Genomic DNA, 8,778 nt, shown 5'->3' with positions numbered 1-8,778 from the left:
ACACGTGTGAGGATGTTTGCTCGGGGGCAAATTTATCTGCACTTTACCCCCTGGAGGCACTTGTTCTCAACCGAAAATCAAGGTTCCTCTTGGAGAGAGAAAGGGGACAGTGCTGCCATCTACAGGCAAAGAGGTGATTAGATTCATTTTGTGAAATGGTTAAAGAGCAAGAGGTTACCAAGCTCATTGTCTCCCTTACTTTGCTTCACACATCCCACCTTAAAAAAAAAAAAAAAAATCTACTTGCTATAATCCTAGTTCCATGTAGGGCTATCACCTGACATAATTACAGCCCATGATGGTCAGTATCAGTCATTGATTACTTCACTCTGTATTACACCATTACTTCAACATTGGATCTTGATTTGTGAAGGTCCAGTGTCTTCACTAGGTTTGTAAAGTTTTGGTTTGGCAGACCCAACAAGAATGGCATAATCCAAAGGGAGGTTCCAGGAATAGATCAGATGGGGAATTTTTTTCTTGTAGATGAATGAACTTAGAGGACTTTGCTAAAGACTTGTCTCTGGCTAGTTCCCAGAAAATGAAGCCGGCATGCTTTTAGGGTGAGCAATGCAGTCTGGTTTTTTTTTTTTTTTTTTAATGGGGAGCAAGGAGGAAAGGTCGGAGACCCTGCCCTCTTTACCTCAGGGTGGAGTGGTGACTCATTGCCAACTCTCCATGGTTTTAATATTGCAATTGCAGCTGGACAAATGAGACCTTCAGAGTGAGAAGGCAAGCAAAGGTACTGCCTCCAGGATGGCAAAACCAGTGAAGTTTTCTCCATTTACCTAGGGAGGTAATTTACCTAGGGAGAAAATTAGAACTCTGAATGAAGAACTGGCATGATCAGTGTTCCCTGGTAAGTTGAAAGTGTAGTCATGGGGGCTGGAGAGATGGCTCAGAGGTTAAGAGCACTTGGCTGTTCTTCCAAAGGTCCTGAGTTCAGTTCCCAGCAACCACATGGTGGTTCACAACCATCAATAGTGAGATCTGGTGCCCTCTTCTGGCTTGCAGGTGTACATGCAGGTAGTATACTGTATAAATAATCAATCAATCAATCAATCAGTCAATCAATCTAAAAAAAGAAAAACTAAGGAACCCTGAAAAAATTAAAGAAAGAAGGTAAAAAACAAAGAAAGAAAGGAAGAGGAGTCATGATTGGAACTCAGTCCACACTGAGGCTCTCGCTGGAGGCTCTCTGAGAAAACTTTCACAGTCAATGACCTCCCAGAGCAGGACATGGCTACCGAGCCACAGCTCCCTTCCCTGAGGGGTATGGGGGTGAAGCTTAATCTTTAATGAACTGGATGTTAGTTTAACTGGTCTTTAGTCAATGATTAATACCAGGTGACCTAGTCTGGCATGGGTGATCCTGACCAGGACTGACCTATGTGGGCCTATGTGTGGCTTGTGGAGGTTTAATAAGGTGCCAGGATGGCCTTCTACCAGGACATATACTCAGTCCTGTGTCTGTGGTTATGTCATTAGATTGTCACTCTTCAGAAGGAAAACATCCCAAATGACCCTGGCAGAAGCAGCTGGTAATGTAAGTCATGTTGAGAATACCCCTTGGGTTGTTGACGTGACAGCTCTGATGTCTAACAGTTCAAGGCATTACAGAAGTTGTGGCTTTTAACCAAAGCTCATCCACTAATGACTGGATCCACAGCAAAACCAGAAAGTATGTATCCACAGGGCCAAGACAGGGTCCAAATGGCAGGCCTGTGTGGGGCAAAGGGGCAGGGATTTGGATCCTAGTGCAGAAGCTAGCACTGGCAACTTATCTGCTGTGAGTCTTAGGAAGCCTCTTTGAGGGTCAGTTTCTTAGTCTCTCTGTGCTCCTCTGAGGAGGAAATGAGGATGGGTATATAAAGTATGTGATCTTTACAGAGACATCAACTAGAAGGAGTTTCCCTATATGCTAATGCTTCCCTATACTCTCCCATTCCCAATCTGGCCAGAGGAGACCCTTTGAGGGGCAGTAGAGGAGGTCTCACGACTGCCTAATGGCCATCACTGGAGCAGTGGAGACCCATGGGCAGGGCTTGTGGTCTACACTAAGATCACGGCATTTCTTCTAAGAGTCAGTGCTGCAAACTGGCCAATGTCTTAGTCTTGTCTCCAGACAGTCTGTTTGTGTCTCAGAACTGGCTGGCACCAGCAACAGACCTGGCAGCAGCTTCCCCCATGACTGCTAATCAGTGCTTGTGCATGTTGGCCCTCGGACTTGGCATGGGGTGGGGGCTAACACTGCACTTCGGCGTCTTGGGATACAGTGCTTGTACTCTTTGTCTTGAGGCAGGTGTATGACCAGAAGAAGCTATATTGGAGTAGTGTTGTCCCTTTCTCTCTGCTTCTATGCAGATCTGTGCCCCTTTCATGCCAGTGTCTTCATCTTCTTTCCCCTTGCCCAGAAAGCCCTGCTCAGAAGCTGTCTAGAGAACAACTCATCATCACTGGGAGTAGGGATTGCTGCTCTAAATCTCAGGAACTGAAGACCGCTCAGCCTTGTCTTCCTATCCCAGCTTTCATGCTCTGCATGTTGTCTTTCCACCTGCACATCTCTTAACTCCCTAGCCTGGGACTGGGTGCTCAGGATCATTCTTTTGAGGTCACTGAGCATTGGGAAGACAGGAATGACTTTTGTGACCTTTCCTGTAAGGATAGATTGATCTCTGGGTCAGACAGGCTGGAGCAGGTGACCATGAAGCCTCCAGCGGAAGCCATGGTCGCTTTTTCTGTTTTGGTTTTGCTTCTCTGTTTTGCTTTTGCTTTTGTGGGCTTTTCATTTCAGACGTTAATCTACTTAATGCCAGCAATGTCATTTTGGCAAGCCAGCAATTTCCTTTTGCCCTTTATTTAACGAGCCCCACCCCCACCCCAATCTCTATAATAAAAGGCATGCAGGTGGGTAATTATAGAGGTGTGAAATAGGGGTGCTGGGTCACCGCCAACTGAGCATTCTGGAGCATCCGTTGGAGAGGCTTTTGGAGAATTACCCGGCCCCACTATTCAGTTCCAGTGGGGAAATGGAATGTCAGATAGGCTGAGGAACGCACAAAAGTAATGCAATTGGACGGCATAACCAGACACTAGCCCAGGCTCCTAATTCCCAGCGGAGATCCTTTGCACTGCTTGATGTCAACCTTATCCCCTTACAGGTATTGTGCTGAGTGTTTCACAGGAATGTCATCAGTCTTTGCACGCATCTTTTGATCCATCCATTCATCTGCACACCCATCTATGTGTCGGTCCATGCATCTACATATTGATAAATATTTAGTAAGGGTCTACTATACACAAGGCACTGTGACTATATAGTCACCAGACCAGGGCTGTTGCAGCTATGTTCTCACAGAGCTTACCATAACAGAGCTTGCAATCTGATGGCAGCACAGCATGAGGACACATGACTTCAGGGCTGAGTGGCAAATGCCACAGCCGGCCTCTGCTGGGTCAAAGAGAATTCACTGAGGAGAGAATTCAGTGTCATAATGAACCATCACAAATTCTTTTTATCATTATTTTAGTGTGTGTGTGTGTGTTGCAGGTCAGCCAACTTACAGGAATAGATTCTCACCTTTTCTCCTGTAGGTCCCTGGGATGAAACTCAGATCATTAGGCTTGGTGGCAAGTGTTTTAACCCATAGGTCATCTTCCTGGCTAAATAATGCAGTGGTTCTCAATCTTCCTAATGCTGTGACCCTTTAATACTGTTCCTCATGTGTGGTGACTCCAACCATAAAATTATCTTAATTGCTACTTTATAACTGTAATTTTGCTACTGTTATGAATCACAGTGTAAACATCTGATACGCAGGATTTCTGGTTTGTGACCTCCAAAGGGGTCACAACTCACAGCTTGAGAACTGCGACTATGAGTCCTGAAGAACAGGTAAGAATTTACAAAAGGCAGAGAAAGCACTTAAAAGAATCTAGAAGGGTATTTCTAGTGTTATTTCTGGGGAATAGAGTTTATGAGATTGTCAGAGGGAATCCAAGAAGAAAAATTTTATCCCCCCCAACTTCTAAGTTTGCGACTGCTTGAATTAGAATGTGAGTATTAGCATTCTGATAAAAAAAAAAGACATTTCCATTTTGAGAACAAATACTACTGGGTGTTTAAGGGATAGTAAGTACCTTGAGGTAGAGTTAATAAATGGAAAGGAAAGAGTATGAGGCCACGGAGGTCAGCTAGGGGCCATCTGTGAAACGCTGTGTGTTTGTGCTTGAAATCATGGTGGTAAGGCAGAGGTTGCCTCCACAGGGCATAGCAATGCAAACCAGCCCTAGATGCTCAGCCGCCTGACCCATACCTAGTTTTGAATGGAAAAGGAAGTCATGTCTTCTGGAGCTAGCTAAGGTTAGCAATAGAAGGACTCTCTCCATATGTGTTGGGGATAGGAGGGCTTTCCATCGTCAAAAAAAATGTGTTGTAAAGAGTGGGGGAAGTTTATAAGAGAGGGCAGAATATTACAGTTTATTCACCCATCAGAGGAGGGTGGAATTAGCCCACATTCAGGAGACTTGGCATCAGCTGACAACCACAGGGCCTGCTGTTTTTCCAATGAGAAAAGCCCTAAGACAGACTTTCCCAGACCAGACAAAACTTTGGTGTCTTTCGTGGTCAAAGTGACAAAGTCAGGTCACCGCTATCTCTTGCCACCCAAATGCTGTCTGGTTCATTCTCTTTCCTCTTCAGCACATGCTCAGCCAGCAGGGAAAGTTTCCTCAGGTGCAATCCTAACCATGTTGTTTCCTCACCGACTCCCTCGGGATAAATCTCAGGCCCCTTGTCCCAACTAGAATGTCTCTAGACTCATCTCCCATGGTGTGTATTAGCATGCCCCAGGCTGTCCTCAGACTCCTGATCCCCTTGCCTATCCCTGCCAGCTGCTGGGGTTACAACGTGGGCCAGTAGGGCTCATGCTCCAATCCTGCTCTGCAGACAACCCCATGGCTTTTGTCTGAAGCTTCTTTCATCTCTCCGTTACTACCTGCACCCTTGGTTTTGAGTGAAATTGCTCATTTCTGCCTTGATACTCTGTGCCCAACATGCTCTGGTGTGTTCAATATACCAACCTGATTGACTCTCTAAGGACTCCTGATGTGCTAATGAGCAGAGTTCGCATATCAGTTTCCTCTACTACACTAAGCTTTTCCCTGTGCCCTGACTATCAATAGGTTCGTGATGTCAGGTCTATGTTTTGCCATCCTCAACACCTGCTACAGCCTCTGGAATATAGTAATATGCATTCAGCTTTCATTAAACATATGTGTGAATAACAGAGCACCTCTGTCACGATTTCTCTTGTAAAATACAAATCAAGTCACACGTCTTTCTTCTGTCACCTCGAGGAGGGTCCCAACACACCTGAAAGAGGTGTTGTGCTGCTGAGAAGATAAAATGTGAGTTCTGGTAGTCACTGTTTTCTACCTGAGCTGACCTCTGTCCACTCTTGACATTATTTTCCTCAGTGAGGGTACAAGTCATCATGCATCATCCCTCTAAAAGCTTAATGACACTCAGAGGTGAGACCCCAGTCACCCAATGTACAGCACCCAAGTGGGCTCAATGTGTTGGCTGGTGGGCAGGGTGGTCTGCTGGGCGCTATGCTTACGCTTTGGGGTTTCCACTCCTTTCACCTATTCAGAGACTGTCTCCTCTCCCAGGCCGTTCATGTGGTAGGGCTCAGGGGTTGTTAATTATTAGAATGCAGCCCACCTGGAGCGCCTCAGCTGAAAGCAGACTTAAGAGTATAAAGTCGAATCGATGCCCCGTGCCTGGCGTCAGCGCTTCGGCTAGCTCTCCTGGGGATGGATCATTAATCCAGACACTTAGACTTGGAACACTGGGCCCAGGAAGTCCTGAGACATTCCTGACCACCCACGGCTCAGCGCATCAGCCCCAGCAGGCAGCCAGCCTTGCTGCTGAGTTGCAGGATTTTACAATCTCGAAGTGAGATGAGACTGAGCAGCTGCTTCAGACTCCCACCCAGGCCAGAAATCCAGGCTCAGCTTTTCCAGCCCGTGCTGGCCTAGAGCTCAGGATCTGGATGGCTGTTCTTGAGAATCAGTCCTGGGCTAGAGGGACAGTCAGAAGACTCTAGACCCAATAAGCTTATCTCACCCACAGGACTGATGTTCAGGGTTAAAATCAATTTGATATTTACCCCTGAAACATAAGGGCCTATGTTATTATTAGTAAGAATAATACTGTAAGTTATAAAGGGTGCATGTGAATTTCTCCATACTTAGAAATACATTGACTTATAAGATGTTGTTTTTCTAAGTGAAACTTTTTATGATGCCTGCACTTTAAGTATAAAGCAAGGGCCTCCTTCCTTTCCCCTAACACCCTTCAGCTTTCTATCTGCATCTTGTCAATTTTCCCTATCAACCAGCTGTCTCCCAAACAGCAAAACAATCTTTCACAGCCCTTTAGCTTGGGACATCTGTGGAGACCCTCTTTTCTTCTGGGTAAATTTCTTCCCAGCTTTCAAGGGCCTGTTCCTGTGTTTCCTCTCTGGGAAGCATCCGTGTTTCCCCATTAGAAACCTCTTATGAGGTCAGCTGTGCCTCTTTGACTTCTGCTCAGGCACACCATTTGAGTTTTAGCTATTTTCCTTCTAGAATGAGTAAAGAGTATTAACATGCAACTTCCGTGGGGTGAGTGACATTCTAATCAGGGCTAATCACAATGCTACCCAGTAGGAGTCATTGGCTGAGTACCTGAAAGGTGACTATAGAATTAAAATGATCTGAATATGATTCTACATTCAACCAATTCAAGGCTGTGGCCATAGAGGTTATTTTGTGTTTCTCATTTCCTTGTTGGAACAACAGAGAATTTAACCCAGCTGATCTCTTAGCATTTTGGACAGGATTCTAGAGACAATGATATTAACTAGTACAATGTGGCTCAGACAATTACTCTTGTCTTGTTTGTTTGTTTTTGTCTTTTGGGACAGGATTTCTCTGTGTAGCCTTGGCTGTCCTAGAACTCACTTTGGCTGGCCTTGAGCTCAGAGATCTACCTGTCTCTGCCTCCTGAGTGCTGAGGTTAAAGGTGAGTGCCACTACAGTCCTGCCAGAACTACTATTTTTTGTATATGAGTTCAGCTTTGCCTCCCTTTGGTTATCTGGCTGTAAGATAATAGGGTCCAGTATCAGATTGTCTCAAGATGTGATTCTAGGTCACATGGCCTCATCACAGAGCATGGCATTCCGGGGGGGGGGGACTTTAGTGAAACACCCCATTCCAATTTTATACCTGTCTGGTTTTAAAGGCTTTTTAGGTTCTGATTTCTTGTAATGAAATTCCACAGTTTCATAAGTGAGGCAGTGACTAGGAGAAAGTGTGAGGACTAGACAGGGCAGAAGGGGCAGGTCATGTCTTGAGCTACTATTTGAGGACCTTAGGTACCTGGGGGAGGTGGAGTTTATCTTCTTTCCATACTGTCTCACAGATTATTTGCATAATATTTAGCATAGAGTAGGTGTTTGCTGTTCATCCACTGAGTGGATCAAAGGAATGTGCTTAGAATAGTTCTTCAGATAAGATATGTTGACATGATATGTTGACAGGCTAGGCCTGTCCTTAATTTATGGAAGAAACATTAATTGAAGGCACTTATCTAGTAGAGAAGATTACCAGATTTTTACTCTTCAATGGCTACCAAATCATACCTTCAGAGGAGTACAGGTCTGACAGGGTAGGAAGGCTGGAAGTGCCTCCTGCTCAGAAAAGCCATCAGAACTAGATGGCATGAAGCATCTCTGAAAGTGGTCAGGAATCTTTGAATTTAGAAAATGGTTGTAAGAACTTGAGTTTTTGAACTGCTTCCTGTATCTGTAATCCATCATTGGTGTTTTAGGTGATTCAACCTTTGAAGGGACCTGTGAGGCAAGGTTGTTTGCAGGGAATGGGGACATGGGGAGGACAGAAGTTTTTTAAGAAAGGGGCATAAAGTGATTGTGGACAAGGACAGAACTCCATGGCTGAGGAAAGTGATAGGCAGAGAAGGGGTAGGAAACACAGGAAGCAGCTCAGGAGCATTGTAGGCTACCTGCAGTTGCCTTATGGTGACTTCTGGGGGAGAGGGTGGGTCTCAGGGTGACTTTGAGGACAAGCCACAGGACATCTCACTATGGCTCCGTATCCAGCTTTGCTTTATTATGGAACACACAATTAACACTGCTTAAACTCACCCCCACGTCTCTTTTACCCTTTCATTTTAAGCTCAGACCTTCCTCTCCCAGATAGAGTTCTCCCATCTGGTTACAGAAACTGGATCAGTGGAAAGAAAAATCCTAGGATGCTGGAATTTCAGGAACGCTTCCAGGATGCCAAGAAAAACAGCTCCGTGATGAACCAATGGCATCATGATGGCAGATCTGCAGAATCCATTTGATTCTGTCTGAGTTGCAATCTCATAGTATCACAAAATCCTTGAGGTTGTCTGGCCTCTGCCATGATGGCACAGACCCAGGATCTCAGACCCTGGGAGGGCAACTCTAGCTGGTAGCAAAGACCGGCCTTGGAACCAAGTGCTGTAGGCACATACCCCATTCTGATCAGATGCCAGAACTTTCTGCCCAGCTTTTCTATGAGCTGTCTGACATGTAACTTTGCCTTATCAGCAGGAAGAAAGGATGACAGCGGGCAGTCTTCCTGGCCAAACATCCATCAGGACCCACATAAATATTTTCTCAGTATCTTCGTGGCCAGAATCTGCTGGCTGGCTTCCATGGGACAGTAAATAATTCAGATTGGTT

At 45.4% G+C, this 8,778-nt stretch overlaps 1 long non-coding RNA gene across 1 annotated transcript in view; it reads left to right on the top strand.

Moving 5' to 3' along the window:
• Window positions 1–1,377: 1,377 nt before the first annotated feature.
• Window positions 1,378–8,778, top strand: part of LOC129692617 (uncharacterized) — a 30,973-nt gene continuing 23,572 nt past the window's right edge. The window contains exon 1 of the long non-coding RNA XR_008722725.1: window positions 1,378–1,546. This is a non-coding gene — a long non-coding RNA (uncharacterized LOC129692617). The remainder of the gene's footprint in view (window positions 1,547–8,778) is intronic.

The sequence above is a fragment of the Psammomys obesus genome, unplaced genomic scaffold, assembly GCF_907164565.1.
Source record: "Psammomys obesus unplaced genomic scaffold, mPsaObe1.curated_primary_1811, whole genome shotgun sequence".
Taxonomy (NCBI): Eukaryota; Metazoa; Chordata; class Mammalia; order Rodentia; family Muridae; genus Psammomys; species Psammomys obesus.
The sequence above is the reverse complement of the archived record's forward strand: the minus strand, read 5'-3'. Positions and strand labels throughout refer to the sequence as shown.